Source organism: Dermacentor variabilis, chromosome 4 (assembly GCF_050947875.1).
Source record: "Dermacentor variabilis isolate Ectoservices chromosome 4, ASM5094787v1, whole genome shotgun sequence".
Taxonomy (NCBI): domain Eukaryota; kingdom Metazoa; phylum Arthropoda; class Arachnida; order Ixodida; family Ixodidae; genus Dermacentor; species Dermacentor variabilis.
Window position 1 is genome coordinate 135,390,845 of NC_134571.1, and position 17,551 is coordinate 135,408,395.

The following is a 17,551-nucleotide window of genomic DNA, read 5'->3' on the forward strand; positions in this document are numbered from 1 at the left end:
TGAGTTTCTGAAGACTCAAAATACTGAAAGAGCTAACACAGAGGCACGAGAAAGCGAGCGCAGAATGACAGACTTGATGGCATCCTACGCAGTAGGAGGGGACATAGGCCTTTTTCTGGTGCAGTTTGAGCGCGCGTGAGAAGGCAAAATTTGCGAGAAACACGTGGCCGCAAAGCTTGCTTACTTTGCTGCAATGTGATGTAGCTGATATCATTGCCCGCATGGGGAAAGAAGAAGCAGAGGACTTTGATAAAGTTAAAGTGAGTCTGCTTAAAAAGTATAGATTAACAGCACAACCATTCAAGCGAAAATTCAGGGAGGTCGAGAAGACCAAAAGTGAGTCATACTCAGATTTCGCATACACCTTTGCGGTAAACCTGAAAGAATGGCTCAGAGAAGATGGTGCACTTGGCGACGCCGAAAAGACAGTGCAGTGCATTGCTTTAGAACAGTACTACCGCCGGCTGCCAGTAAACATCAAGTATTGGGTTCAGGAGAGGCCAGGCATGGACACTAGCACGGGAGTGGCAGATCTCGCTGAGGAGTATGTAACTCACCGTGCGTTCGAAGGCAAAGAAGCTCCTAAGAAGGAGATGAATAAATACAGACCCGACAAGTCAGAGTGATGGTCAAAGTCGAGTCAGTCTAAATCAAAGGAAAGGTCAGATTAAGAAAAATTTAGTGACGAGAACAGCAAGGGCAAGGAGGAGTCACCCGAACAGAGGGCAGAAAGGCAAAATAAAAAAGATTTCGAGGCAAGGAAACCAGTAGTTTGCTGCAACTGCCGGCAAACGGGGCATATCTCCATAGGGCGCAAAGATCCAAAACTAGTGTTGATGTCACTGAGTAGTAACGAGGAAAATCTGAAATTGCCAGAACCGTACATTCGAGACCTCATGGTAAACGGCAAACTGTGTCGGGTGCTTCGTGACTCAGCAGCCACAATGGACGTGGTGCACCCGTTGTACGTAGATGAAGGCCAGTTCACGGGAGAATGTGCTTGGATAAGGCAAGCTGTAGAAGGCCCCAGTGTTTGTCTCCCTGTGGCAAAAATTCGCATCGAAGGCCCTTTTGGAGTACTGGACATTGAAGCTGCCGCAGCATCTATATTTGTTTTTCAACAAATGGTTGGCTGGTTGGTTGGTTAGTTTGGGCTTAATGGCACAAAGGCAACCAAGGCCATGCTGCGCCAGACACAAGACAAAATGAAATGCAACTTTAGAGTAGGTAAACCTGTATTACATTAGAGTTGGTGTAAATCACCAGTTTTTTCTACAAAGTCGAACAGGTTAGCAAATGGCACTAGGGGGTCATCTGCTAGTAATAGGGCAGGGTGTAATGGAGTGTGCAAATTATATAGGCTGTGTATTCTTGGACGAAATATGGTACAACAGTGCACACAGGTGACGACCACAAGAAAGCTGATACGGTCTGCTAATTTAACAACTAATTGGACAAAAAAATATGCAAAACAATGCCTCTTGTGATAGCTCATTGCATTGTTAATAAACTGAGAAAGGTTGAATATAATATTTTTTTTTGTTTAAATGGGGAAAAAGAATTTTCAAGTGCTCTTCGACTGGTCTAGAAATTTACAATACATCTCATCACTTCAGGAAGCCTCTTGGCGCCAAAGACAGAATGCATGGATACAGGCGCTCCTGTGTCAATAAATAGAGGTTAGTCTAAGGTGATGCTTCATTGCTAGGGTGGTTATGTCCCTCTTCAGTCAAGCAGAGCTGCTAGGTAATATGTGTTTACCCGCATGACACTGTCTGCTAATTTCCTGCTCGATGTTCTTACACAGCATTGGGCACTGCATTGATACTGACATGTTTGCTACCTGACTACCTGTACCAAACTAGTTAGAATTGGGCAAAATGCAATAATTAACAAAAATAATAATCGCATTATATTCTCACAAATACCAAACAAGTTGGTGTGAATATGCTGCCCAGTACTGTGTAAGGATGACGAGCCGGCAATTAGTAGACAGTGACATGCTGGTAAATAGATATAATTAGCAGCTCTGCTTGAACGAAGAGGCTCGTACCACCCCAGGACTGAACGAATCAAAATAAAATCTGTTTGCACTACCCTCTACTTATGGCGCAGTAATGCTCGTGTTTAGTACTACAGGCTCAATATGTAACAAGAGATCGAAGGACAAGAGAAAAGCAACAAAATATGCATGCATCCACTCGCACAAAAACTTGGAAAGGGACAGCAGAAAGCACCATGAAATGAACAAAGTGGCAAGTGGTCGCTTGTTCATTCTAGGTAACTTGTGCATTTATCACTTCCAATTTCATTTCACATGCTGCCATGCTTCAGTGGCTGCATTTTGACTGTGGCAAATCCAAAAGCACCTGTCTGTTGTGATATACTAAAGAACCATAAGTGATTGCTTTCATAATTTCGCAACAAATTTGTTTTGCAGAGGCTGCCACATTAGTCGAAAGACTCAAAAGAGTACTTGGTAAAGTGGAAAAATCAAGCCGAGCAGACAGCTGGAGCCTCTGTTGATTGCCCAAAGGTACATATATCTATTGTATCCTCTGTATTAGCTAGCATTATAAATGCATGAAATGATACTGCCAGAAAAACAAAATTTTTAGCCCTATCCTTAAACTTGTTCTTTGCAAGCCCCAATTCTCAAGTTGTGTTGAAGGCAGGAACATGCACATCGGTATAGCAATGCACCATCAGTAATTGCTGTTTATTTACAAAACGAGGGAGCAGGATGACCTCTCATTGCTAGGCTGAATATTTCATATCAATTTTTTCTGTGAAAGCACACATTAGGATTGATGCCTGAGAAAACTTGTCACTGTCTTCACTGTAATTATGCACTTTTCTTTCTGGCTAGAAACATCACATATAGTCCTAATATAATGTGTGCTGTGTAGCATCCATGTCTGAACCTATGCTTACTATTGCCAAAAAGCATTCATCCTGTCTTCCTTTCTCATCCGTGTTTTTAGCGCTGCTTTATTCAATGAATTGGTGAAAATGGCCTGGCGTTCAAGCCTTTTTAAGCCACTGATAACTTACACCATCACCAGACAGTAACTTTAATGTCATGAGATTGCACAATTTCACTTGACAGATGTCACTTTGGTGTTCCATGAGAAAAAAAGTGACCTGATATTGAGGGCTATGGTGGTCATCAGAGCAGTACACACTTGAGCTTTTCCCCTGCCTTTATGCTGTGTGTAGAAATGATAAATGAATATGAAAGTGCCAGAAAAACCAAACTGGCCTCCGGCAAGAGCCGAACCTAGAACCATGGCACTACAAATTGTGCTACGGTGGCAACTGCTCCAACTTCTAGATTTTTGCGTATTTATGTATGTGTAACCCTCGAAGTGTTAGCCAGTGCTACTTAGGCCAATCCATTGGATGTGGACCATCCTTTTGGCCAATGGCGACGCATAGTACATGAACTTTATGAGTAGGCAGCTGACCAATAAACTCGCGCTCTATTTGAAGGCATCAAACCTGCCTGATTCAAGACCTTCACTATGAAATTAACAGCAAAGAGCACTGGGGGGCCTGATTTTGTTAAACACACTCATGTGAAACCAACAGATAAGCCAAGGAAAGCATAGGGAAAGTTATTTGTATTTTTTTATTTAAGTGTGCAAATGATAACGCAAAATGATCCTGGATGAAAAACAACTTGCTGTTGTAAGTCATGTCAGTAACCGCATTGTTTATCTCCTTTAAACTTTGCTATTTGTTCCTAGATATGTCACCCGCTGTGGTTGCTTAGTGGTTATGGTGTTGGGCTGCTCAGCACGAGGTCGCGAGATCAAATCCTGGCCACAGCGACTGCATTTCGATGGGGATAAAATGCAAAAGCACCCGTGTACATAGATTTAGGTGCATGTTAAAGAACCCCTGGTAGCCCAGATTATTCAGGAGTCCCCCGCTACAGCATGCCTCATAATAAGATCGTGGTTTTGGCACGTAAAACAGCACAATTTAATATTTTGTTAGATATGTCATTGCCAGCGAATTCTAAATCTCTTACTCTGCAAAAGTTAATGGGCTATACAGTTCCCAAATTATTCTTTTTATGTTCCCAGGTGGACATTGGGGGCGGTGTGAGTGTCGAGCAAGGCATCCTCGACAAACTTTGCCAAGCTTGCGAAAGTGGCCCAGGCAAATTTGCCAGGGCTCTTCTGCGGAACGTATTTACTCCAGAAGAACTAAGGGGCAAAACACTCCTGGGTGGAAAGAGCAACCTCCACTTGAACCAACCACTCAGGGAGGCCTTGGACCCTGTTCGTGTCCAAGCTGTGATTGGTATGTATGTCAATCCTAGTGGTACAACTGCAAATTGCAGTCTTGAACATTACTTTAAAAATTAGCAGCTCCTCATCCTATACTTAGCAAGAGATATGCGCCAGCATAGGTGGGAAGCCCTCTTGGCATCATATGTGGCTGATTTGATTTTTGAAGTTTGGCATGTTTATTGTCTTTGTACTATCTTCTCAGCATTGTTCATTCCTTACATTAATATGAGCAGCATTTAATTGCTACTTTTTAATTAATAAGTGAATATTTCCTGCAATTTATACGGCAGGTAAAACTATGAACTTCCTTAGTTAAGATTGTTTCAGCACATTGATCACAGGGACAAACAAGTAGACGAGTACAAGCACCTGCTTCAACCAGTGCCTTATTAACAACAGGTGCACAATTTTGTATGCATGTAAATCACGTTCAGAAAATAGTTCTTTTCTTGACAAACACTGCATGGTCACACACTTCACAATTCAACCTGCAATCTTAAAGGGACCCTGAAACGATTTTGACTATTTTGTACAAATGTAATGAGTTGTTAGGGTTGGCCCTTCTGATCTTCAAATGAAGCATTTAAGCAGTCCGTGTAAACTGTGTAATTTATTTTAAGGTTTGAAATATGTACATCGATCCCTACTGCAGTGGCACCACTCCTCTGAGTTTTCGGCCACCCACGATGACCATATGATGTCAGTAGGGCAAGCTATCTGATTGGCTCCCAGGGTGCGTCATTTATAATTTTTTCAACTTTATGGTGAACAAATGTTCATTATAGTTAGAATGTTAGCTAATTTGTTTTATAAAAAAATAAAAGTAACAAAAAGAATGCTCAAGGACAATTTATCACTAGACTCAAGCACGTCTGGCACACAGGAAGTGTCATTACAGCGCATTTTGTGTTGACGCAAGCTGTGTAGTCTGCATTGATCTTAATAGGTCTATTCAATTCAGCTTGTATTCTCTGCACTTTCTGCACTCATCCAGGGTGCGCTGCACCTAAACCCTCGATTCTCTGAGGTGCATAGGCGCCCCCTGCACTCTCGTCCTCGATTGCGCGGGGTGCGAGGTTAGGTGTCGCCGTGGTGCAGTGCACCTTTGAACCTGGCTGGGAAGAGGTGCAGCCGCGCGACCCTACCGCTATAGTAGACGATGCAAGTAAAATGTCTGTGCTGGTAGAAATTGATGGCAGCTCGACACAGCTGTTTACCATTTACGATGAGTTTGGCGTGATTACCTTCGACGGTGACGCCGAGCTTTACTCTACAGCAGGTAAGTTTGCTATTGTACTCTGTAAGCACAATAGCATGGTTTGTATACGTGCGAAGTGGCGACATTTCTTCCCTTATTTTTGCAGATGGAAGAAGGGTGAGGGTGCTTCGCACACCGGGGGGTTTCGCCGCAGATTCCGAGCAAACAGAGTGGTCAGGAGCCACAACTTCACGTTGCGAAGATGCCACGCCGCGTACCACCGAAGCTGCTACCGTGGATGCGGCAGCCATGCTGACTCGGCAACACGACGGCGAAGAAGCTTTGTGGAGCGGCTGAAGAAAAATTTCCTTATAGAAAATTCCAAGGAACACTTCGGCCGCATCGGGCAAAAGGGGGGACTAAGGTAAGGCTTCGCATTCGATGCGTTTGTATTTGCCTTGCATTTTGTATTGTTCTGCATGCAAGACCAAAAAGCAGCTGATGCTGTTCTTGACGGACTCCCTCAATGATGAATTCGGCTGCTGCCTCACCGTGGTTCAAGTTACCAATAAATGGAAGTCACTTGAGAGAGCGTATAAGAGAGTCCGGACGAATAATAATAAATCCAGCAGCACGATGCCGAGTGCAGTTTTGAGGGGTAAGTGTTCACAGTGCTTTTACATTATTCATGGTCTCTTATGCCAGTGCATAGTTCAACTAAGACGTACCTAAAGTCTTATTCACAGCGTGTACATGAAATTAGTAACAAAACTGGCTGTTTCTATATGTAGCAAATTCCTGAAATACTTTATGCTAAATAAATCAAAAGTGACTGAGCATGCAATTTAACGACTGTCAGCTTCAGAGAATAGCTTATTCTTGTAGTGAATCCTTGTCCATCATTCAATTTATAGGAAATTGTACCACTGTCGTATGCAGTTATGCTTTCCGCAAGCCATGTGTGCAATTTGGCTAAGTTATTTGTTCGACGCCAATGTTTCTCACTCCTGCCTGGTCCCTGTTGGCAATGGGATATGTATAAGTGCATACAAATCAAAGAGAAGAAACTTCCTTTCTATGTTTTGCTACAATGTTCCAAGTTTTGCCTGTGCAAATGCAGCAGCTTTGCTGGTGTACTAAAGTTCTGGTGCTACTTGCATTTAATTTTTTATTAGACACCTCCAGGACTTCATGGAGAAACAACATCACGTGAGTCCTGTTGTTACGTACGCACAGGGACAAAAAATGATGCCCGACGACAGGGAGAGGTGAGCATAATCGTAGAAAGGTAGCAACTCTTGTCTTGTGTTGCATCCTGCATGCCGTCTGCTTGCACTTGGTGTTCTGTCAGACTCAGGAACAGCAGCTAGTACTGACCTATTTGTATTTTCAATCCTATAAGCTAGTTTGTCATGCCATGTGGCTTTAGGATGCACTACCGGGCATGCCTACACCGCATTTGACTAAATGGCACAAATAATAAACATTTCTAATTTAAAATAAAATGGATATGGTTAATACTGGTGCCTTGCGTGCAACATACTTGATGATATAGTCCACTTTATCTGTGCTTACAGGCTGTTTATTTTAGAAAGAGCCTCAATTTCCACACTGAACATTCATTGACTGCCATCTTTTCAGGTATCGCTTTCTTGGCTCATTGACTAACACTGCCTGCGTGTTATGCCAATGAAGGCACAGGGCACTGGTCTCATTAACATACTTCAGTCCGTTGATTGTTGAGGTTTTCGTTGTGTGCTGTGCACATTGCATTTTTCATCATAGCAATCTTGAGCAATATGCTAGGCATGTCGCCAGGCAAGCCTCTCTAAAGAAGTGTAAATTTCTACCAATGAACAATACTTTTGCTGCAGGGAACTGCAGGCCCCAGAAGCGATGGACAGCCCAACTGGCCATGTGGAGCTGCATAAACAAAAGAAGGACCCGCCCTTACTGCAGCTCCTGCAAAAACTAGATGACATAGAAAAAAATAGGGCAAGTCGACACAAAGAGAAGATGGGCCTGCTGGAGCGCTTTGTGAGCGCATATGAAGCAAAAAAATAAACAGCTTGTCTTCATCAAATCATGTTTTCTGGCATTTATTCAACCGAGAGACAAAACAGAAGGTACGAGGCTGGGAACAGTGCAAAGCATTCAAAACAAAATTATAGTAGTCAGAACAAGTCAAGGCTTGCTGTGGTCAAGGAAACGCAGCAAATGAAGCAGCATACATTTTGTGCTTATTGTAAACAGCAACGCTGAAAACCTGTCTTCAAAAATTATGTACGGGTATTGCATGCGCTCATGGCCAGTAGCGCAAAACAACTTTAGTAGAAATTAACGTGTTAAGCGGTGTGCTAATATCTTTATATGCATTAACACCTGCATTGCGTATAATACATGTACTCAAGTAACCACGAATATCCGTGGGACGTCCACCATAAGTCCCAATGTCCATCCATCCGGATACCCATAGGACGTACAGGAGAACTTTACATCCTGTTTGGATGTCCAGAAGATATCCAAACGTAATGTCCATGGGACATCCCATTTTAAACGTCTGCTGGCTGTCCATAAATAGGTATGTCCAGGATATATACACTAGTTAATTATGTAACCTACTAACATAAAAATATTACCGGAAATTTTAGTCTGTTCATAATATGTTTGCTTGTTTTTGTTCTTTATCGGACACAGTGTATTCTTTTTGCAAAGTAAAATAACCATCTTTCCAAAATTATACAAATTTTGCCCACTTTAACATCACAGTATCAAAGTACGTTTTTTCTATCGGTGGGTCATACAAACAATTTGGAGTTTGCTTTATAAAATGCTTGTGGATGACTAGCAGAATATATAAGTGCCCATTTGAAGCCACTTATTGGACCTAGAGCCAATCACTAAGTTATCTCTCATTATGAAAAGGTCCTGACCTCCGAACATGTAACTATGACTTATGCTGCTATGTAGGTTCCAGTGCATCATTCAAACAGAAAATAAAACACCTTGTTGGGCTAGTTGGTGCATTGTATTAAAAAAAGGCCAGCCAAAAAAAAGAAAGACGCACACAGCAAACATACACAAGACAGGAAATAAGCTGGTTCCTGTGTTTCCAGCCTCTTTCCTGTCTTGTATGTTTCCTGTGTGCATCTTCTTTTGGCTGGTTCTTTCTTAAAACAGGAAGTAGTTCACTGTGTTCAAATTTGCATACAATTATATGACTGCATACTAAAAGTGAATTCTTATTCCATTTCACTTTGAATCCTCGATCACTATGTGCAGCCGAACAGGTCTAGTAAAACTTTAGTAAACTCTAGTAAAACCTTCCGTAATTGAACAAGACTTTATTTGCGACTTCTGCACACTTAATTTAGCAACATCTTCCTGGCTCTACTAGAAAAAATAGCCTGGTTTCTCCGCAGCATCTCAAAGAAGCAGACAAGTAATAATTAAACTCCATTTCAAGCATTTTCAGCAGACATTTATCCATGTGCAAGGCATGACCTCGACTTCCTCTGTAGCAGTAAACTCGGCAATTGTATACATTTGAAATGATTCCACTATGCGTATATTAAAATAGAGAAGCGAAATATAGGTTTAAAAAAAAGTGCACTATTTCAACTATAGCATTCGACACCATCCCAGCCAGGCCGGGCCACATGCACGCTAATCGTTGTCGAGGCGAATTAGCTGCAGCACGCGCCTGGTTAAATAAAAATATGAATAATTTATTTGCTCAAAGACATGACTATGACATGACATGACAAACTTTCTCATTTGATTGCCAACAAAATCAAGTGCTCTTAAAGTTCCAGACCAGGAAGCCTACTACAGCCGCCAGCTGTATCAGTACCACCTCTGCGCGGTGGAAAACGAGGCAGATGGATCAATGCCCAATGAAGCTGTCCATTCCTGCACGTGGAGCGAAGATGAAAGCTCCGAAGGAAGCAACCAAGTAGCCAGTGCGGTACATAGTACACTTCGAAGCGCTAACTTCCAAGGAATTAAAGAGGTGCAGTTAACAGCTGATGGCTGTGTTGGACAAAACAAGAACAGTACTGTGCTTTGCATGCTTCTTTGGTGGCTCCAGAATGAGGCTCCAGCAGGAGTCTCAGTAGTTTCCCTTGTGTTTCCTGTCACAGGACAGTTTTTTACCCCAGACAGGGCATTTGGCAGAATTGAAAACGATGTCGGACGACACGAAAGAATCCTGAATCCGCAAAGCTACCAAAGGATTTTTTAAAATCATGGCACTGAGTTAGAGCTTGAAAAACATTGGAATGCATATGACTGGAAGGCCTACTGCACGGCGGTGATGAAGTCGACATCCAGCTTGCTGTTCAAGATAACCGAAATGAAGGTCTTCTACATTCAAAGAAATGCAGCTGGTAGGAGTCCTCAAATTAGAGCAGAACCCCACTATAAAGTTTCTGCGTCAAATTTTGTCAGTGCTAAAGAGGGGAAGGTCCCTTGCACAAGCACCCATAAACTGCACTGTACACACACCACATCAACGAAATGAAAGTCAGAGATGTGAGCAGCCTTCTTGTGAAGCATTTTGGAAATTCATGGCAAGATAATGAAGAGTTTGCTTACTTGGTTAGTGTCTTCAGGCGCGCCCAAGAAAATGATTGTGTGGAACAATTCGAAGAGAGCTGCTTATGCTGCCAAGAAGACGCACCTGCTCTTCACATATAGTTCTAGTGTTCTTGAAGCACAGCAGTGCCCTGCTGCCAATGTTATTATGGCTTTTCTGCCAAAATTACATCATGCCATACTTGAAAGTCAATTTCAATAAAGTTTTCATAGCAATACCACATCAAATGCAGTGTTTCAATTAAATACGAGCCAAATCCAAAGTTCTCATCCTAATATTGGTCAAATCTGCCGCATAATTCTTCGTTACTTGTGGCCGTAAACTTGCCCTAGCTGACATGTAAAGCATATCATATAATAGCTTTGATAGCGTTGCATTTAGGTCCGGTAACAGATTTTCGCTTTTTTCTCAACTTCTGTTTACGTGGATTTGACCCATTTTGAGAAAAAAAACTCCTTAAAGTGTTGATTCGTTTCTCACCTTCTGCGCCTGCCGAAGTCTCCTGCTCAGCTAATAAGGTATGACAGCTAAATTGATTTCTTTTTTAATTCGTTTGGGTTTTGAAAGGTGTTTTCTTCACAGGTGCCAGCATGCCTTGACTGAGGGAGAAGCCGTGCACACGAAAGACAGCGTCACTAGAAACAAAGACGATATTCGAGGACTTCGGGTCTCGCACCAGCAGCCAGCAGTGAACGGCTGGAAAAGTCTCGAGTCTAGAACCGTGCAGTGGTGCATATATGCCGCACACATGCGTTAAAACGCGCAGTTGCACTGTTCCTGCGAACATTTGTGCACCTTGTAATGCTAGCCGCTGCAGCAAGGCGACATCAGAAGTTCAGGCCAGTGGTTGCGACACTACGCGCAATAAGGACAATGTGCCTTGCTTCCCTGATGGATCAACTCTACATGACACCTCGGGTGGTTGACTTGGCTGTGAGAGCGGCACAACAGGATCCCTTAGGAGAGCTGTACACACAAGTCAGTGTGGGTTCTCTGGTAAGCAGGACCCCGGAGCCTGCATTTGAATTAGCTACTGTGGATTCTTCATCAGCGCCCTGATTTTGCTGAAAAACTGTACATTTGGGCCATTAAGGAAAATGTTACGTATACAGCGGTCACATCTCTGCTAAAGATGCTCAACACAAGTAGCTTTGACCCCTCATCTCTCCCAAATGGTGCTGGCACTTTGCTCTTCACGCCCAAGGGTACACAGCGTGCACCTGCTTTAACTGCAATGGCTCGTGAGCACGAAACTCACTTTTGCATATAATACAATACAATACAGTACAATACAATACAATCTTTATTGTGCATAAGAAAACAAAGTACATATAGCAGGCCTACCAAAGCCTCAGAGGACTTGACTGGCAGTGCCTGACAGTCAGGTCACAGAAAATTGCACAGAGTTAATAACGGAGTTAGCTATCAGCGGGTTGGAGCAAAATGTTGAAGTTATACAATATGTTACATTAAACATCGACAATTCTAAGTCGTTTCTTAATCCCACGTCTTGTGTTTGCTTCTAACACAGGCGTTGCAGTGCAGAATAGAAAATGCCTTGTCGGAAGCATATTTTAAGGGCAGCCATGTTTCTGTGTTATTTAACAATGATGGACTGCCGATTTCTAAGAGTTCTACCACGCAGTTATGGCCAATACAGTGCATGATTGGTGAGCATGGCAGACTTTCCTCCTTTGTAGTCCGCATTTATTCTGGCCCATCAATGACTGTTTCAGCAAATGATTTTCTGAGCCCCCTTGTCAGTGAGCTGCAACAGCTTCTTTAGCGTGGTATGGCTTTTGAGCAGTGAGTAATAGAGATTTCGTCAACATGTTTTGTTTTAGATGCACCAGCACAGTCATTTGTTTTTCTAATTAAAGAACACATACAGGAGCAGCCAACTCTGCTTTCCAACAAGATCCTCCACTTTGCGCACTGATCACTCATTCAGGCGTCAGACTGACCCTGACCATCACCTGGGCACCTCAGTTTTGATGTCGCTTCCCATAGACTGCATCACCTCTGCACCCCTCGACTACAGGCACCCTTTATGTCTGGGCATTATAAAAAAGTTGCTTAGTGCTTGGTGGTCGTCTAGAGGTCCATCTTGGGCCTGCAGAGCGCAGATGGTTGTTTAACTTAAACCTTTATTTAGCTCCGTATGTTCCTAAAGAATTTTCCCGCAAACCTAGAAGTGTAGCAGAGGCTGAGTGTTGGAAGGCAACAGAATTCAGACTACTTTGTCTCAACACTGGGCCTGTAGTACTCCTGCCCGTTCTGCCTTCAGATCTTTACATGAACTTTATTTCGCTGCACTGTGCAGTCTACATTCTGGCAAGTCCTAGCCTGTGCCGGCAGCATACTGATAATGCCAAGCCTCTTCTTCAGAACGTTATTAAAGCTTTTGAAAAATTTTATGGAAACGACCAGGTTTCCTACAATGTTCACTGTGTATTGCATATTGGAAATTATGTATGCAAGCATGAACCACTGGACCTGTTCAGCACATTTCCTTTCGAAAATAATATGCAGTTCCTCAAGCGGCTTTAAACAGTCAGAGGACTCCACTTTCCCAGCTATATAATCGCTTAAAGGAGCGAGAGGGAAAGGTGGCAGCAACCCTTCATTCACTGAACATGATTAAGTTAACAAAAGAACATTCAGATTGGCCTCTCTTAGCTACCTGTGCACCACATCAGCACAAACAGGCCACGGTTGGTGATAACTGCTGCATAATAGATGGCTATGTCTTGACTGTAGACAGTTTCGCACACTTTAGAGCTACACAAGCACCCTGCATCATTGGTCGCGAATTCACGGTGAAGGAAAACTTCTACGAAAAGTCATTTTCTTCTTGCACCATTGTTGTTTCTGTGGTTTTGCAGTTTTCCGATGCTAAATGTTGGCCATTAAGGAATGTGTGTAAGCCTGTCAGGTTACCCTGACATGGCAAATTTGTTACAATTCCATTGCTGCACATGTCTTAATCGCGGGCGTTTTCGGTGCTACTGAAGTGATGTGGTCAAGATTAATTCCTTCATGTCATTTCTGTTGTTTTCAGAGTTTAATAATGCTAATTGATACCTTCTTTTTGCTTTCTTCTTTTTTTATTCCATGTTGCAAACTCGTATGTCCGAGCAGGGTGGCAATAAGAATTTTTGTTCTGTTGTGCTATTGGAATTGCAAATTTTCCTTTTTTTATCAGTGTATATATTAGGTATTTGAACAGTGTGCATATATGTGCTTTATGGTCCTTATACGTATAAGGTGACAAAGTATAATTGTATTTGGAAGTGGGTGTAGGTCCATGTTTTGCTTATTTAAAGCAGTCACTATAGCAGAATGCATTCAAGCACTCGAATAATGTAATACGTACCGTATTTATTCGCGTATAACCCGCACCAAAATGTGAAAAAACGCGTTTAAAAAGTGGGGGTGCGGGTTATCTGCGAATTTTTTCCTTGGGAGGGGGGGGGGGTCGGCTTCACCGCAATGTGCGGCGGTCTCCCCGTGTAGTCCGCCATCCCCATCGTCATCGACGCTTGTCAAGCCGATGAAGGGCCAACGAAAGGCCAGCATTGTTGAGCCTCGCGTTAGGCGCTGTTTAGTGTACTTACCCCAGTTTGCACTGTTTGCCTGCTTTGTTTTGGCATCATGAGTGCGACTCGACGGCAGTGTTTCACAGCGAAAGAGAAGCTAAAGATTATAGCCGCTGCCGAAGAAATCGGCAACAGAGCTGCTGCAAGACAGCATGACGTCGACGAGTCGTGCATTCGCGACTGGAGGAAGAAAAAAGAGAGTCTCGAAGCAACGAACCGGAACAGGCGAGCGTTTCGGGGTCCGAAGACTGGCGCGTACCCCCACCTCGAGACGCAGCTTGCGAAGTTCATTGAGGAGCAGAGAAGTCGTGGCCACGCTGTTTCGACTGAGATGGCGCAAATGGAAGCCCTGAAGTTGGCCCGGGAATTGAACATTCCACGTGAGTTTCGTGCAAGCCGTGGATGGCTTCAGCGCTTCATGCGAAGACATGGATTTTCTATGCGGCGGCGAACAACCATGTGCCAGCGGCTTCCTGAAGCCTACGAGGAAAAGTTGTTGAACTTTCAACGATATGTGATCGCACTTCGGAAGGAGCACAGCTATTTGCTGTCTCAGGTGGGAAATGCTGATCAAACACCTGTGTACTTTGAGATGCCGATGGACACGACCATGGAAAAAAAGGGCTCCAAATCAGTCAGCGTGCTGACCGGCGGAAATGCCAAGCTGCGCTGCACAGTCATGCTATGCGCTTTGGCTGACGGCACGAAACTGCGCCCGTATGTGATTTTCAAACGCAAGACGCTACCTAGCATTCCACTGCCCCCAGGAATCGTTGTGCGTGCGGAAGAAAATTCGTGGATGAACAGTGGCCTAGTCGGTGACTGGCTTCGAGTAATCTGGGAGCGAAGACCAGGTTCCTTGCTGGCACGCCGGTCGATGCTCGTACTAGATTCCTTCAGAAGCCACTGCACTGATGCGGTGAAGGCTCGCCTTGCCGAGACCAGCACCGACCTCGTCATAATACCTGGCGGCATGACGTCCATGCTACAGCCACTCGACGTGTGCCTGAACAAGCCGTTCAAGGCACACGTGAAGCGGCTGTATGCCCAGTGGATGGCCGACGGCATTTACGCCCTCACACCGACGGGACGCGTGCGAAGGCCTGACATTCCATTGCTGTGCCAGTGGATCGTGGATGCGTGGAAAGCGATACCGGCCGATTTGGTGCGCAAAAGCTTTAAAAAATGTGCGATCAGTAATAGTCTGGATGGTTCCGAGGACGACTACGTCTTTGAGAGTGGCGATGAAGCCTCGGATGGCAGTAGTGAGAGCGGCGACGATTAAGAATCGGATAACCAGTGACGTGGTGGCGGTCGTTTGAATAAATGTTCTGAAAACGAAATGATCACTGAGTGTGAGTTTCATCTTTCTAGCGCTCATTTTTTTTTTTTTCAGGTAGACGTGCGGGTTATACGCGAGTTTTTTTTTTTTTTCCGCCGAGTTCAAAGTTAGGGGTGCGGGTTATACGCAGGGGCGGGTTATACGCGGGTAAATACGGTATAACGGTCAGGTGCTTGAATGTGTCCCAGCCACTATTGTCACTTCAAGGTATGTGTATATCTGGAATATCCGTTGGACGCTCTCTGGATATATATCCTGAACGTCTCCTGAACATCCACGTTCTTCTGTGCAATATGCTCCAAAGGAGGGTGGAACAACAATCCCACAGTCGCACAGTTTATCGCAGCCTACAAACGGCTCATTGTTCAAAATGAGGTGAAAGGGGGATGAGGAAATTGTACGGCTTGACGACAACCGGATTTTGTATGTGAGCAGTGCGACAGACGCTCATAATGAGCTGGACATGACTGTGTCAAAGCAAAATGGTTGCGGAGATGTCCTGCATGGTAATGAGCTCTCTGAAGAAAGTGAACTTGAAAGGGAGACTGAACATCTTCCTTCGCTGTCACCATACGCTGGCAACGTAAGTGGTTACATTGCAGGGCTTGTTTCTCTGACGGTGCGAAGGTGGATACCTTGTGCGATGTCTCATTCGGCAACGGCGTCAGACAGAAGTCCGTCTGCATTTTTCAAGCGGAAAAACCATGGTGGTCTACAGATACCATCATATTCTACAATATACATCTGCTAAACAACAGAGAATGTAATCCGGCGGCAAGACAAGCTACATGGTACCAGGCTTCCAAAGAAGGGGAACTTTGGAAGCCTGGAAGTAGACCTTCAGAAACAATACCGAGAGTTACAGGAGCACATGCTTGAGTCGACCGCTGAGTCGAACCCCTTCGTGTGTCTCGTGAAGTGTGCAATTGCATCATATATAAAGATTAGGATGCACCACACTGCGAAGAAACCGACTGCGAAAATTACTGGATGCAACATCCGCAAGCAGTGAACTAAACTGATTCTTTTCAGTCACCAGTAAAAAAAATGCATGCTCATGAACCACACATGGCTATGACAAATAAATGCACTGTTGTGCTGTCATTGTTGCCCGGTTTCATACAAATGTGTAGTGTTCGTCGGTGGTTTAACTTAGGCCCACCTCATTATCAGCAGAAAGTGAAGAGTAACTATTACACAGCACTGAAGGGGCTTGCCTGTCCTAGTGCTCAGGTTCCAACTTAGCCGTTGTTGCATATCACCAATTCAACAGCTTGCGGTGCCAATTCAAGTTGGGTCAAGGCTGTCATGATAAACAGATATATTTTAACCGATCACCATAAAATAGACCTCAATGTCTACGTGTTTCCTAAATCACTTAGTTGACTGTATATTGTTCTCGGTAAGCCCATTAGAGCTTAATGTGGTACACTTCATCTTTTTTAGCGCATAGTGACAGTGCCATTTATCTCAACTGCGATCAGTGAGCAATGTCTCCTGATCGTTCGTTCAAGAGCAGCTTTTACACTCTTCGCGTTATAGAAATGGAGTGTTGGCAGTTTTCACTTTTGCGCTAAAGATTGGTGCTTATTACATATTCAGTGCGTTGTAATTCTAAAAGGGCCCGAAAATGCAGACGTCTTGCTCTGCACAACTGTGCGACGACTTTCCGATGTACTTTAGGATAGAGAGGGTGGCGTTTCTGGAACCTTTCAACGGTACGCAAATATGAAACGGCATGCACTGTTGCACGAGTGTACACTGTAAATACAAATGAGCCCATATGGCCATTTTAACCGCTCGCATGCCTTTCTCCCCCCCTAGCTTAAAGTGAGTACTCCCACGAGAAGAAGTAAAATAAGCTAGAACCATCATTTAACCCCCTGATCCCATTTGAAGGGGCATTGCGGTTGTAAAATGGGGGTTTTCAAAGAATAACGGTTGCGTACGGGACATTGGGAGTGTTAAAATACACCCATATCTGAGGCGAGCCAAACAGACAAAAGAATAACTCAGCCGTGAGCAACAAGGCTGTCAGCTGCAGCGACAATTCCAGTAGAATTACTTCTGCAGTCAGATTCAAAATATCCTGCGCAATATGTGTCTGCGCTGTTTCTGTTCGGAGTAGCTGGGCCTTGCCGCTGCAGAAGACGCTGAAAGTTGAAACTACGCGCGGAAAAGCACAGGACATCGAAGCGCGCGTGCGAGCTTCAAAAGTGACCAAGCAGCAGCTATTACCAGCAACGGCACATTCTTCTACTGTGGTTGATGTCTCTCACAGCTTTGAACCCCAAGACTCCATGGTAAGTGGCTTTGAACGACTATTGCATGTCCTATGAGTGTGCATGTGTTAGTGAGGAGACGCGCTGATATGACTTACTGAAGGTCTCGATACAACATGGCACGACAGTTGGCCGTCCAAAACCATTTTGCACGATCACTGTGTTTCTTCTAGCTTTGTCGTAATCGAGGCGACTTGAGTGCTTAGAGTCAAGCGAGTGTACTTAAAAATAA

General features: G+C 44.0%; 1 long non-coding RNA gene across 3 annotated transcripts in view; it reads right to left on the reverse strand.

Annotated features, from left to right (window-relative positions):
* The window catches only part of LOC142579815 (uncharacterized), a 160,660-nt gene that overhangs the window by 88,234 nt on the left and 54,875 nt on the right, over positions 1-17,551 (reverse strand). The window contains exon 3 of one of the 3 annotated variants that reach the window (XR_012827463.1): positions 5,199-7,422. The exons of the other annotated variants lie outside the window; for them this stretch is intronic. This is a non-coding gene — a long non-coding RNA (uncharacterized LOC142579815). Of the gene's footprint in view, positions 1-5,198; positions 7,423-17,551 lie in introns of those variants that run through there. 3 annotated transcript variants of the gene reach the window in all.